Source organism: Pinus tabuliformis, chromosome 3_1 (assembly GCF_031772625.1).
Source record: "Pinus tabuliformis cultivar Carrire ecotype Pingquan chromosome 3_1, CPIR1, whole genome shotgun sequence".
NCBI lineage: Eukaryota > Viridiplantae > Streptophyta > Pinopsida > Pinales > Pinaceae > Pinus > Pinus tabuliformis.
In genome coordinates, this window is record NC_142301.1 from 406788923 (window position 1) to 406804969 (window position 16047).

Below are 16047 nucleotides of genomic sequence, written 5' to 3' on the forward strand. Positions count from 1 at the left end.
TATGTACGGATGCTGGCCTGACATATGGCTCAAAATAAACAAAATCCAGCCATTTGCGCTTTGGCCACACCTCACCCACATTGGGTATCCCGGTAGCCTCTGAAATCATCTCAGGAGAAAACACAAAATTCACCCCTGCAAGAGTAACCTGCCCATCATGAAGGCGCAAAACAAATAGCCGGGCCAACTCCCTGTGGTGCTGAATCTGGGCAAGCCTCTCGCAAAACTGGAAACATGACATGTACTGGAAACAAGTCACTGCCAATGGGCAAGCCTGTAATTCTGCTAAAGATGTGGGCTCTTCTCTCCTATGATGACCACCTTTGCCACCCCTACGAGGCCTCTGTTGTGCCTCAACCTCCGTAGAAGAAGACCGGTCATCACCTTGCTCATTAGTTTCAGTGGTTGACATGGTGTTATTGAGCAAGGTGGAGAAAATAGACAAAGTTGACTGCTGCCCTGCCTGCAAAATGCTGAGAAGTATGTTGTTTTCAAGGGGAAAAAATCATGAGGGAAATGTTAGGGGAGGGACTTTTTCATAAGGAATGGGAAAATATATAAAAACAGGGAACTTTTAAGGACTAATTCACAAAATGTCAAACATGTTATCTCATCTCTCATCATCGGGAAATCATTTGCAAAGAAATATCTTTATTAGGGAAGACATGTAATAAGGTCACCAAGGGAAAGGACAATACATTTTTCAACAGGGGGTAAAGGATAGCATGATACAGGGGTATAGGGCAACAATGATAACTAGCATCAACAGCTTGCTTTTTAATTATGTCCTTTGACTGTACATTTTGAAACATACTCTATTTTTCCAAGGGACTGATATGCTTTTGATGCTAAGGGGCAATAAGGGATTAGATTGCATTTGTCATAAGGGGAGGGGAAAGGCTTTATTTGACAGATTCAAAGAAAAAGGAGATGTATTGCATCTAGGGGAATAGAAGGAAAAACAATACATAGGTTTGGGTCTGAAAACACAGCAATCTTCCTTTACAAACAGTATTTCAAGGCAACCTGTCCTTTAACAAATAGGTACAGCTGTATTTACTTTGTTTTTGTTATGAATAACAGCCTCCTTTTCACTGCTTTTCTGAGGACTATACACAGCAATAAGTTTCTTTTGTCTTTGCAATAACTTGGCTACACATAGTAATCTTTTTCTTTGTTTTTTGTCTTTTTGTTTTATTATTGCAATTGCTCTTTCATTTTCACATCACTATTTGATCTTTGCTGTGGTTTTACATATTTTTATAATGATATTGCTGTGGGGAATGAATTAGAATTTTGGGACAGATTTGTATAGAGGGTTTAGGGTTTAGGGATGCATATGAGAGGGATTAGGGTTTTAGGTGTAGGGAATGGGGAATTGAGATTCATTCTTTGCAAAAGAGATGAGATTGAGACACATGATGACAAGTGTAAATCTAATAGGAGTAATGGAGGGAATAAAAAAGGAACTAAAAACCTTGAAATCAAACATAACCCTAGCAAAATTGCCTACAAGAACAAGCAATCACTTAACCTATTTCTCTTCATAATTTTGATGATAAAAATGCACAAACACAAGCTCATCGTCCTTATTTTCAACATTCAAAACATTTGAGAGGCCTACCTCGAGCAATTTACAAGTCACAAGGCAATTTGAGTGAGTTTGGGCCGGTTCTGCAAGTTACAGCTCGAGTGGTCGCGCGCAAGGTTGGAGTGGTCGCGCACAGCTCGAGTGGTTGCGCCAGTGTAAAATTTGCACTGCGAAGGAGGGCTCGAGTGGTCGCGCACCGCCCAGGTGGTCGCGCACCCTGCCCGAGTGGTCGCGCACCAGAGAAACTCTCCAATTTCACTGCAATTCGACCTCCTTCACTATTTTCGCCCTCTTGCTCCTCTTTGTTAGCTCATAGAGGCATAATGAGATGTTTAGAGGGAAATTTAGCTCTTGTAGGTTGAATTTGAAAAAAATTAAATCACAAAACCCACTCTCTAATGTTCTATTTTGGCATTCACTTTAACATTGTTTCTTGAGTTGTTTTGTCCTGAATTTAGCTTTTGAGGCACTTTAACTCCGTTCTTTTTGCAGGTTGACCATCTGATGGACTCTGGCGAGGAGACCAGGGTTATTGCCGGCATTTTGAAAACTTTTGAAATTTTCCTTATTTTTTGCAAATATTACATGACCTTGGGTTTAAAAACAGGGTTTTTAAATCCAAGGTATAAATGATCTGTACCTGATGAAAAATATCAATGGAACATATGTACAAACCTCCTTCTGGCTTGCTGGGCACTCATGGACCTTTGACTCGTGACCTTGCAGTGATTTTTGACCAAAACCCTAGACCTAAGACTTGGGACCTCAAGACAAAAATGAAAACAAGTATGACCCAACCTCATTTATGATATGACCTGATCCAGCAAAGCCAAGAAGGGAACAAGGACCAGCTCCTCCATCAGTTTTATGGCATGCCTAACGGGATGCAAAACTGACACTGATGAGACACCTACCTATGCATATGCAAAGAGCTTTTGATCACCGATGGAGGGCTCAAGACCGACACTAACATTGGCTCCAATGGGGATGGTAGCTCCTTGGAGGTGCCAAGAACCTTAGACCTCTGGGAGAGCAGACCAGTGCTTTATCCATTGGGCAATGGAGTCAACTTGTACAGACATGACCATACTTGAAATGACTTTATTTGACTTGGACTACAAACTGAAATTTTCAAAGGATTTTGACTCAAACAAACTAATTTTTGCAGAAAATAACAACCTGAAAACTTCACACCAACCAATCCTCATCCTCAGAATTATAGCCTTCACCGCGGGCCCCAAACTAAGGATGAGAGATCAGTTCACACTTGCTGTAATGAAAGGAAAACGGTAATTACAATGAGGATGATTAGAGCAGCATTGCTCAAGCATGATATCTTTTCAGAAGCCGACCATTCACCGACCCACCGGGACATTCATCACCATTCAACTCTTTGAGAATGAAAGCATTAGGACCACGATATGCAGCAATCTTATAAGGACCTTTCCACAAATTATCAAATTTACCGTGCTTACCTTTGTCCTCATTTCGGGCATCCCACCTTAAAACAACATCCTCCAGCTGAAAGTTTTCTGACTTTGCCTTCTTGTCATAGATTTTCTTGATACGCTCTTGCAACCTTAAAGAATTTTGGAGAACCTCTTCCCTCGTTTGCTGTAAGTGAACCATTTGATTGATTCGCCTTTGCATTGGATCCGGATCTTCTCCCGCTTCTTGAAGCAATTTCGCGACCGGTACACTAAGTGATGTTGGAAACACTGCATCAATTCCATAAACAATCTCAAATGGCGACATGCCAATGGACTTCTTTTGACTCACCCGATCAGCCCATAATGCATTTACCAACTTCTTGTGCCAACTCTTCTTGTTAATTTCCAGCATCTTCTTGATAATGTTGACTAGTGACTTGTTTGATGATTCGGCCAGCCCATTGCCTTGCGGATGATAAGCGGTGGAGTGCCCCAAGCTGATGTTATACTTATAGCAAAAATCAACCATCTTATTGGACTTAAAAGCTGCTACATTATCTGTGATTAATCTGAATGGACAGCCAAAACGTGACAAGATATTATTTTCAAGAAAAGAGATGATTACCGAATCAGTGGCCTGCCGAGTGGGAATTGCCTCTATCCACTTTGTGAAGTAATCAGTGGCAGTTAAGATCCATCGATGCTGCCCGGATGATGCTGGGTGGATTTCGCCAATGAAGTCTAGGCCCCACTGCTGAAATGGTGCACTGATTTCCACCGGTTTGAGAGGCAATGGTTGCAACCTTTGCTTCCCTTGGAATATTTGGCATTCATGGCAGCTTTTCACTGCTTTGTATACATCAGAAAATAGGGAAGGCCAATAGAAACCAGCTCGCAAGATTTTATTGGCTGTAGTTTTCCAAAACAAATGACCTCCACAGTCGCCTTTATGGAAATCCTCTACTGTTGCCTTTGCTTCCTCTTCAACCAAACAATTCAGCAAGATGCCCCCGGGATCTTTCCAATACAGTGCTGATTTCATAATGCAAAACTTAGCAGCCTTTAGCTTTAATGTTCTTGCTTTGTTTCTTGACATTCCCGGAGGTGCGGATACATTTTGCAGCACATAAACTATATCAGCATACCAAGGAGAAGTAATAAAAATATCCGATACCTGAACCGCTGAATTTTCTTCATCACCATCAGATAAGGCAGCAATCAAGTTGATATCAAGGGCATGGAGATTTGTTTCAGCCATCAATTTAGCGAGACCTTGTCCTTTAATCAGCTTGGTGGGCTTGATTTCAACATCATATTCTAAAAGAGCAGCAATCCACTTACCCCTCCTACCTTCCGGCTCCGTTTGTACCAAGACATCCTTTACGGCTGCACTAGGAACATATGCCAATACATGAGAGTTGAGTATGTATACCCGGAAATCTTTCAAAGCTTTAATCAGTGCCAACGCTTGTTTCTCAATGATGTTATAATTCAGCGCCCCATCTCTTATGATTCGGCTGAAAAATGCAATTGGCCTCTCAACTCCTTCTGTCTTTTGCATTAATACGGCTGCCAATGTATGCTCAGAAGCAAAAGAAAACAAAATGAAATCCTGAGTATAATCGGGGTTGATCAAGGTTGGGGCTGAAGACAAGATTACCTTGATTAAATTGAAAGATTTGACCGCCTCCTCGGTCCATTTTATCTCGCTGTCCTTCCGAAGCATATTGGTTATCTCTCTAAGGTGCTCTGCAAGGTTAGGAATGAAGCAGCGCAGAAAATTTAATTTGCCATTAAAAGATTGTATTTCCTTCTTGTTTCGGGGCTGCTCTAGTTGCTGAATTTCTTCCACCCGTGCAGGATCAATTCGAATACCATCTTTGGAAATGATATGTCCCAGCAACTTGCCTTCACCCATGGCAAAAAGACTCTTTTTTGGATTTAAAGAAATGCCATATTTTCTGCATTTTTGGAAAACTTTCGTCAAATGAAATAAATGCTCTTCATCTGATTTGGAAAATACGGTTAAGTCATGAAGATAAACAACTAAGAATATATCCTTTTCATTGGCAAAGGCCATATCCATAGCTCGCTGAAATGTGGCACCCGCGTTCTTCAACCCAAATTGCATTTTGGCATAATGAAATGTTCCCCAAGGCATAGTGAAGGCTGTCTTATCACGGTCATCTTCATGCACTAAAATCTGATTGTAGCCGGAGTATCCATCTAGCAATGACACCCTTGAGGCACCCACTACCCGCTGCAATATGTGGTCCATTTTGGGCAGCGGATAGTTGTCCTTGAGAGATACTTTGTTCAAATTTCTGAAGTCTATGCACAAGCGTATTTCACCGGTCTTCTTTCTCACAGGCACTAGATTGGAGATCCAATCAGAAAAGCGAATAGGAACTATAATTCCGGACTTGTAGAGCCTATTGACTTCCTTCTCAATCAAAGGCAACAACTTGGGATTGATCCTCCGCAACTTTTGTCGGAAAGGCTTTTGATTTGGCTTTATGGGGATAGTATGTTGAATAATGCTTGTATCATAGGTCCTTAAATCTGAATAATCCCAAGCAAACACATCAGAAAATGATGACAATAATCTAATGTATTGATTCTTTACCTTGAGCGGCAATGCTTTTGATAATTTCACCATCTTTGTATTCTTGGCTGTCCCAAGATTCACATCTTCCACACCTTCTTCTGTTGGCATCAAAGTTGGCTTGCGAGCCACATCATCTTGATCAAAAAGTTCTTCTAAAGGAATCAACCCTTTAGGAATATAGTTGTCTTTCAGCTGCAAAACATCCATTTGATTTACTCCTTCAGGCTCCAGATCTATTGAGATTTCTTCGAATTTACCTTCTCCATGCAAGAAGTCTTTGATTTCTTCGTCATCTTGGAAGACTTGCCAACACCTTTGATTATCCGGGATTTCAGGGCGATGCTTCACATAGATTTCGAACTTGTTGCTTGAATTCATTGGTATTTTCAAATTACTTGCTGCCTTGGCCAATGCATCCGCAACACCATTTTGAATCCGGGGCACACATGTCAAAGTATGTTCAGAAAATCTTTTCAGGATATCTAAAACAGCATTTCTATAAGCTCTCATACGTGGGTGTTTGGCCTGAAATTCACCTTTGACTTGTTTGATAACTAGTTCGGAGTCGCCATATACTGCTATTTTCTTTGCCTTTAACTTCAGAAGGATTTTCAAACCAGCAATAAGAGCTTCATATTCTGCCTCATTATTCGAGCAATCAAATGCTAATTTATAAGAACATACTCGTACCTTGCTTGGAACTCGATCTTGGGCTGAGAATGGACTTCGAATCCACACACCAATACCAGCACCATCGCTGCCCACTGCACCATCAAAATCCATAGTCCAAAGACCCTCTTCATCATCTTCTAGGTGCTGAAAATCTGATGTTGTTGCAGTGGCGATTTGCTGCCCATTTGTTTCAGCGATTGACCTTATGACAGCAGTCCTTTCTTCACTTTCTGTTCTCAATACTTCTCTGAAATTTTCTGCAATGCCTGGGATATCTTCTACCTGAACTAGCTGACTATCTATATCATTTAAATTTTCCGCAAACAAAACAAAAGATTCTAAATCTGTTTGTACATAATTTACAGGATGATTTACTGGCTTTTCCTTGCTAGTAATCATATACTTCATCTTTTGCTCTCGATACACTTTCCTCATTTGTCCAAACACCGGAATAGTAGCATATGAAAAATCCAGCTGAAGAGTACCTTTGAGCTTGGATCCCCATGACCTTGAAAGCAGCATGCCAAATCGTGGAGGAATGTCCGCCACTACCACATCCATCAATAGATTCTTTGCGGGAATTTGATCCAGACTAACAACCAAATCTTTAATCAAGCCAATACATCTAACCCGGCTGGAATCAAATGAATATAGGTCATGGTACTTTCGAGTAATATCAAGCCCCAACTTCTCCATAATTGCCTTGGGCATTAAATTGTGTGACGCTCCCGAATCGAACATAGCATTATGAAGCACATAATCATGAATTCTCAAGCTGATATAGAATGGAGGAACCTCACTCTCGGGGGACTCACCATTTAGAGCTGGCCCAAAGATCAATTCCGGCTGGTCATCCTCTACGTTCACCGCATCTAACATTGGGTCAATGTTGAACACTTTAGAAATTTGTGCACGATATGTACTGTTCTTCATGACTTCTGTCAATGGAATGGTCAATTTCAATTTTGCAACTTCATTCTCAATGCTGAATGCTTGACTCTTTTCACCTTCCTTTGCCGGATTGTCTCGTTTTTCTGCTCTATCTTTGGGTACATTTGATGGCTGATCCATCTTGTTTGCTGGAACTGTTTGAGTTGATGAAGGATCCATGATTTCTTTACCTTTTCTCTGTGGAACAGCAGCACCATTCTTTGCCAAGTTTTCCGCCCTCTTTTGAATCGGATTTATGGGAATTGTCTGGTTTCTCAATTGCCTTTGCTGGCCTTGCTGAGCTGATAAAGCGTGTAAGTAACCTCTTTGATACTCTTCAGACTCATCTTGAAGTACAACATCATTAGATAAAATATAGTGCTCATCTTGAGATGTATATGCATTACCTATCAGCTCTTCTTCCTCCGTGACGTATGTGGGCAGATCATCGGGAGTGAAGAAGTGATTTTCTTCACCCACACCTTCACCCTCATCCTCTGATTCTTGAGTGACATAATTTTGCTGAAATGGAGGTTGGATTGGCTGCTGCACGGCCGCCTCTTGTGCTCGTGTTTCCCGCTGCTTGATTCTATATTGGGGCTGCTGTTGTTGACCTCTGAAATTTGGGTTTCGAACTTGAGGTTTCGGTTTGCCAAGACTAAGATTTTGGAGTGCCTTTTTCATCTCCTCAACTGTACGAAGAACCTGAGAAGTGGATGTTGCCTCTTCTTTGATTGTGACCTTCTTCTACGCTTTCATTCTTGCCCTTTTGTCATTCAAATTAGCCTCCACACTGACTGCAATTTTCTGCATTTCCTCCAAGGTAGGAGGATCTCGGTCCCGCAGTGAGTAGGCCATCTCTGGATCGAAACCATCCGGGAACTTAAGCAATGTGGACTTTCTTGATGGTTTCAAATCATCGGGTATAGTGTTATACACTGAATTAAATCTGATTATATAGTCTTGAACCGACTCACCCGGATTTCGCTTGAGGTTGTTGTACTCGGCATTGATTTGCAGCGGGTCTTTTCTTATTTCCCATCGGTCCAAGAATTGATTCTCGAGTGCTTCCAAGGTGGTGATGCTGTTAGCTGCCAACCCTCTAAACCATTTTCTTACTTCTCCGGCAAATGTTTGCACGAACAACCGCATGGTAACATCTTCTTCATCTAACTCATATAGATCAAAGAAAGTGGACATTTTATCGATATGTTGCTGTGCTGTAATACTTTGCGGAGTGCCATCAAACATGGGAATTTTGCTTTGATAGTCAGCTGGCATGTCATGAAGGTTAGCAGGCAATACAAGTGGGGCAAACCGGGCAGCCATTTTTCTTGGTAATGTAGGTCTTGGAGTAGCAGGCGGAGTAGGTGTGGCAGTATGAGGAGTAAGAGGAGGAGAAGTAGTATGTGAAACCGAAGGCGAAACAACTGTAGATGGGGGATGAGTAACTATGGGAGTGATGGCAATATAAGGGGGATTTGCCTGTTCATGCACCGTGATAGAAGATCCAATATGACCAGAGATATTTTCAAGGAAATCAGCAAGAGTTGTAGCTTGTATACGTGTCTGGAGATTCCTCAAAATGAAATTTTCAACTAATTTATTATGCCTCTCAAATTCAATAGCAGCTGCAAAATCAGGATTAGGAACTAGAGTAGCAAGTGCGCTTTCAAATTTAGTCTTGAACAAGGACAACTCGAAACTTTCGTCAAAATCAAGATCTTCAAGATACTCAAAAATAGCTGGGCATGAATTAGATCTGACAATTGGTCTTGGATCAGTAGCCAGCTTGTTTTCGCGAATAGACTAGGAAAGGAAAAACCGCTCAGCCGTATGGAAACTCTTAGCCTATCATCTGAAGCTTAGAGTCCATAATGATACTGGGATAAAGATGTCACTGAAGTGAGGGTTTCAGAAGCTCACGGAGATTGACTGAAGCAGCGTTTATCTACTAACGCTGATGTAAAACAAGAGCGTGTTCAAAGGCTACCTGGCGTAACTTCAGGCTCCGTCTAAGACTTGCGAAACACACACATCAACACACAAACAAGTTTGTTCTCCCCAGTATGGTCGCCACTATGTTAGCGCTTGAAATTTCACCTAGGCTGAGATAGACAAATTTCAAGGCTACATCAAACCATTACACCTCGTAGCTAGCCCTACGAGGAAGGAGAAGGCTCTCTCCGGTCAGACTCAAGGTATTTTCTCAATGGGGTGAGCAGACCAATTAGGATCAAAGATATTAGGCTAGTAAACTGATGAGGAGGGTTGATTTAAAGTTTTTGGTGGCAATTGGAGGGAGTGCAATTCAGGGTGTGGGGATTGAGCTCAGTTTTTGCAGGTGGGTCTTTGGGGCAAGGAAGGAGTTTGTGCTGATGCCTTAAGCTGAGATGGATGATCAAGGAAGAAAGAGAGGGGGCTAAAGAGGGCAAACAATGACTTTGAATCCTCTTTAGACAGTGGAAAACATAAATATTAAACAAAATTGAAAGCTGAGCATGGCATGCATGAATTCAAACTTTATCACTTCTTTTGTTTAATTAGCAGCAATAGAATAAGAGATGGAACACATAAACACACTTACAATGACAAGTAGGAAACAAACCATCAACACAATAATCCACAAGGATCCACAATGATGTCTGCAAAACCCTGGCCTTCCTTTTCCTCAAATTGCAGAGATACAAGTAAAATATACAATAGAGCTTCTCCCTCAAGAGTCTAACCATGAAAATGAGCAAGAGAAGGCATAATATAGATCATCTAACTCCTTTCCCCACCTCTAGGGGTCGAGCTCAGCTTCCTAGGAGCTGTTTCAACTAATTCTAAACTGAGCACTAGATAATAGGCAGTCAAAACAACTTGCCTCTAAAACTTAGGTAACCCATCCATGCATTTAATATTCACTATTTACATCAAGGAAACTTCTAGAAGTGTTAAAAGAGAGTAAATGTATCCATGTGCCATGAAAATTATCCAAAAATCCATCATTTACAAGCATTAAGAGTCAACCATAGTAAAAACTGAGTTTTGCAGGCCGAAATGGTCAAACTGGCAAAATTTCCCTGAGTGGTCGCGCCCCTCCCTTGGAGTGGTCGCGCACATTGGCAGCTGTGTTTGAAGGCCTTCCTGGTGTCCAAATCAGGTGCAAGATAGCTTGTTGGAAAGGCCTGTGAGTCTGCTTTCCAACCCAACTGGAATTTCTGAATTTGGAGTTGATTTGACCCCTCAAAAGTCATTTCTCCCAAGGCAGCTTTCTGCAACTCAAAAAAGGGGCAGAAAGTCAAAATTTGCATGTATTTTGAGCTTTTGGAGGCCCAAATCTCCATAAAAATTTGACCCCATGCATAGGCAAGTGTATTTTTGCATGAAAATTCCAAAAATGCAAAGTTTTTCTCATTCTGAGCTGTCCCCCCGAGTGGTCGCGCGCGGGGTGAGACCACTCCAATGGTTAAAACCTGTAAAATTCTCAAAAATGCCAAAAATGGGCCAAAACTTCCAAAAATTTTCGTGCTTGATGCTGTGATGAGGCTAATGAGTGTCATGATGGGTGAGAGAAGCCTCAGCCAAGACGCGGAGTGGGTTGGCCTTCTTCTTCCTCCCAAGGGCCTCGGTCAACCTTCTTTGGACTATTTTCAACTTTGCTTTACAAACATGCATCCTAGCCCAATAGTGGTTTTTCATGTTCCTCAGCAGCCTCTTGTCTTGGTTGGCCTTCGCCAACAGCCTCTCCAAATGTGCATTGACCCGGATAAGCATGGACTCCCGGTCAGCAGGCAATGGGTCACCGGGCCTCCTACGGTTCAAAGTTCGATCACTGCGGATCCTCCATAACTCATCAAGTTCTTTTTCTTCTTCTAATTGTTTGGTGCGCTGTTCTAGATAAGTGATGGTCCATTGAGCCATTTGGAGATTTTGCTGCAACACGAGGTTCTCCTCCTCTCTCTGCCTGATAATCTCATAAAAATTTGAAGAAGGAGAGCAGGCATCACGACCAATGAAATCATCATGTGTATCACCAGCTCTCTCATCCTCAATCATGGGCTGCTTGCCCTCCCGTACTGCCTCTGCTGATGAAGAATGTGAGGCCCCTTCCACCTGGTGTGGAGATAACACTCGCTGATCTGAAGAAGATGACGAGACCCCTTCCACCTACTGTGGAGAAAATACTCGTCGAGCTGCTGCAAATAAGGTCCTAGGACCTCTCTGATAGGTGACCCGAGGTGAAGAAGCCACATGTCTCGGAACAATAATCTCGGGCTGGTGTGATGGACCTCCCGCCTCATGAATGACCTCTGGCTCTGGCTGTGGCTGTGGTGGCACTGTAAAAACCTCATGAGAAATGAAGTCTGCCCATGGAATGCCCTGCTGACTCAACTGATGGGAAACAATGAGCTGAATGAGACCATGATGGCACAAACTCCTGTACTGCTGAGCTGGGGACTGCCTCTGAAACACGGACACCATCCTCTGAATATCCTGGAAGAAGTAAACCAGGATGTTCATCATCCTCACTCGGGTAAAGTGCATCAACAGGCGAATGTGACAAGCAAAGACTCGTGAAAACCTTCCCTCACATGTGAAGTAATGCATGATAAGCCGCATGATCGGAGCATACTCCTCTCGGAGGAATCTGAAAGGAAAGTTCCCTGACAAGTTATGTACGAATGCTGGCCTGACATATGGCTCAAAATAAACAAAATCCAGCCATTTGCGCTTTGGCCACACCTCACCCACATTGGGTATCCCGGTAGCCTCTGAAATCATCTCAGGAGAAAACACAAAATTCACCCCTGCAAGAGTAACCTGCCCATCATGAAGGCGCAAAACAAATAGCCGGGCCAACTCCCTGTGGTGCTGAATCTGGGCAAGCCTCTCGCAAAACTGGAAACATGACATGTACTGGAAACAAGTCACTGCCAATGGGCAAGCCTGTAATTCTGCTAAAGATGTGGGCTCTTCTCTCCTATGATGACCACCTTTGCCACCCCTACGAGGCCTCTGCTGTGCCTCAACCTCCGTAGAAGAAGACCGGTCATCACCTTGCTCATTAGTTTCAGTGGTTGACATGGTGTTATTGAGCAAGGTGGAGAAAATAGACAAAGTTGACTGCTGCCCTGCCTGCAAAATGCTGAGAAGTATGTTGTTTTCAAGGGGAAAAAATCATGAGGGAAATGTTAGGGGAGGGACTTTTTCATAAGGAATGGGAAAATATATAAAAAACAGGGAACTTTTAAGGACTAATTCACAAAATGTCAAACATGTTATCTCATCTCTCATCATCGGGAAATCATTTGCAAAGAAATATCTTTATTAGGGAAGACATGTAATAAGGTCACCAAGGGAAAGGACAATACATTTTTCAACAGGGGGTAAAGGATAGCATGATACAGGGGTATAGGGCAACAATGATAACTAGCATCAACAGCTTGCTTTTTAATTATGTCCTTTGACTGTACATTTTGAAACATACTCTATTTTTCCAAGGGACTGATATGCTTTTGATGCTAAGGGGCAATAAGGGATTAATTTGCATTTGTCATAAGGGGAGGGGAAAGGCTTTATTTGACAGATTCAAAGAAAAAGGAGATGTATTGCATCTAGGGGAATAGAAGGAAAAACAATACATAGGTTTGGGTCTGAAAACACAGCAACCTTCCTTTACAAACAGTATTTCAAGGCAACCTGTCCTTTAACAAATAGGTACAGCTGTATTTACTTTGTTTTTGTTATGAATAACAGCCTCCTTTTCACTGCTTTTATGAGGACTATACACAGCAATAAGTTTCTTTTGTCTTTGCAATAACTTGGCTACACATAGTAATCTTTTTCTCTGTTTTTTGTCTTTTTGTTTTATTATTGCAATTGCTCTTTCATTTTCACATCACTATTTGATCTTTGCTGTGGTTTTACATATTTTTATAATGATATTGCTGTGGGGAATGAATTAGGATTTTGGGACAGATTTGTATAGAGAGTTTAGGGTTTAGGGATGCATATGAGAGGGATTAGGGTTTTAGGTGTAGGGAATGGGGAATTGAGATTCATTCTTTGCAAAAGAGATGAGATTGAGACACATGATGACAAGTGTAAATCTAATAGGAGTAATGGAGGGAATAAAAAGGAACTAAAAACCTTGAAATCAAACATAACCCTAGCAAAATTGCCTACAAGAACAAGCAATCACTTAACCTATTTCTCTTCATAATTTTGATGATAAAAATGCACAAACACAAGCTCATCATCCTTATTTTCAACATTCAAAACATTTGAGAGGCCTACCTCGAGCAATTTACAAGTCACAAGGCAATTTGAGTGAGTTTGGGCCGGTTCTGCAAGTTACAGCTCGAGTGGTCGCGCGCAGGGTTGGAGTGGTCGCGCACAGCTCGAGTGGTCGCGCCAGTGTAAAATTTGCACTGCGGAGGAGGGCTCGAGTGGTCGCGCACCGCCCAGGTGGTCGCGCACCCTGCCCGAGTGGTCGCGCACCAGAGAAACTCTCCAATTTCACTGCAATTCGACCTCCTTCACTATTTTCGCCCTCTTGCTCCTCTTTGTTAGCTCATAGAGGCATAATGAGATGTTTAGAGGGAAATTTAGCTCTTGTAGGTTGAATTTGAAAAAAATTAAATCACAAAACCCACTCTCTAATGTTATATTTTGGCATTCACTTTAACACTGTTTCTTGAGTTGTTTTGTCCTGAATTTAGCTTTTGAGGCACTTTAACTCCGTTCTTTTTGCAGGTTGACCATCTGATGGACTCTGGCGAGGAGACCAGGGTTATTGCCGGCATTTTGAAAACTTTTGAAATTTTCCTTATTTTTTGCAAATATTACATGACCTTGGGTTTAAAAACAGGGTTTTTAAATCCAAAGTATAAATGATCTGTACCTGATGAAAAATATCAATGGAACATATGTAAAAACCTCCTTCTGGCTTGCTGGGCACTCATGGACCTTTGACTCGTGACCTTGCAGTGATTTTTGACCAAAACCCTAGACCTAAGACTTGGGACCTCAAGACAAAAATGAAAACAAGTATGACCCAACCTCATTTATGATATGACCTGATCCAGCAAAGCCAAGAAGGGAACAAGGACCAGCTCCTCCATCAGTTTTATGGCATGCCTAACGGGATGCAAAACTAACACTGATGAGACACCTACCTATGCATATGCAAAGAGCTTTTGATCACCGATGGAGGGCTCAAGACCGACACTAACAAGTACCACCCAGGAAGAGACACACATGAACCAAGAAATATTTGTCTAGCATCCAGCATAATAGTCCATAGTGGATGTAATAGTCGTTAAAACCAAAGTAAAGGGGATGACCCATCCACCATCCAACAGAGTAGTCCACAACGGATGTGACAGTCATTATAAACAATAAGTGAGGATGGTTTGTCTAGTATCCTACGGAGTAGTCCACAAGGATGAGACAACAATGATAACCAATACATCACATTCCCAACAAGGTTAGCACTAAAACAACTGAAATAGTTCAATTATCTTAGTACATGTGAAACAAACAATGAACATGAATTAAAAATTCTCAAAGAATTGCCTTATAAACATCCACAGGTCATGCATGGAAGCGTGTTGGCCTGAACAGGCTTCTGTATTAAGAAAAAGTTCCAAGACACATATTTACATCATACTTCACTATGCCCAATAGTGGGACATTGGAGCCACTCCTTGTTCCTCAAAGAACTGACAGAAACTCTCTATGCTTCATGGGAGGAGACAATGTGAAAAGTCCTTGCTCATACAATGAGCGGGGTATATATAACCAAGGGTGATACTTGACCCTTGTGACTCTTGGACTTCCCTTGTGACTGTTCAACTTCCTATGACTTTTCAACTGATATGACTCTTCATATTTAGGAGTGTCCATTGGACTTCTGCTTTACATTACATTCAATTTATGATAGATATAACCAAGGGTGATACTTGACCCTTGTGACTCTTGGACTTCCCTCATGATTGTTCAACTTCCTATGACTTTTCAACTGACATGACTCTTCATATTTAGGAGTGTCCGTTTGACTTCCACTTTACATTACATTCAATTTACGATAGATATCGCCCATAATAGTGATGTGGCCTTTGACAACTCATGACATGATTTGGCATGACACTGTTGACATGGACTTGCTTGTTGAGGTGGCAATGCCAAGTCGTTGTTGCTGCTGAGTGATAGATGTGTTCTTGGATGTGCTCTCTCTTCTCCTCCACATAGCTTGATGATGCAGGGTCTTCAATGATCTTTGGTCTCTTGAGTTGGTTGCATGCATGTGCTCCCTTTACTTGTTCTTGATAAGCTTCTTTATCCATCCAGTTGTAAGTGAGTCTTCTAACATGCTCGCTCTTTCTTCTCCTTCTTCATCATCTCGTCATGATCCAACAATGTACCTATTCCTGCAATTCATTAATGATGAGACAACATGAAATCCAAAAACCTCCTAGTAATATGATGCATTGTTATCCATGGATTAGGCTCGAGATATGTGACAAGCAGGGAAAGAGAGCATAATAACTGTGCATTGCAGAATTCCAGGTGACAAGGAGGAAGACTGGTCATTAAGACTGCGTAGAGCACAGCTCAAGCTTGGCTAAGGAACTCCTAAGCATAGTCTTCACTACTGGGAAAATTACACAGAGACCAATAGGAGGTAGGATTGCGCAGTTGAGATAATTAATGGCTGCTGCAAGGTGGGACCTTGGGAGGCAAGTTTGCACAATTTTCAGAGATAAGACAGGACTGGTCAGCAAAGGAACCTAGGAGGATAGATCTGCGCAATTTTGGGGATCAGT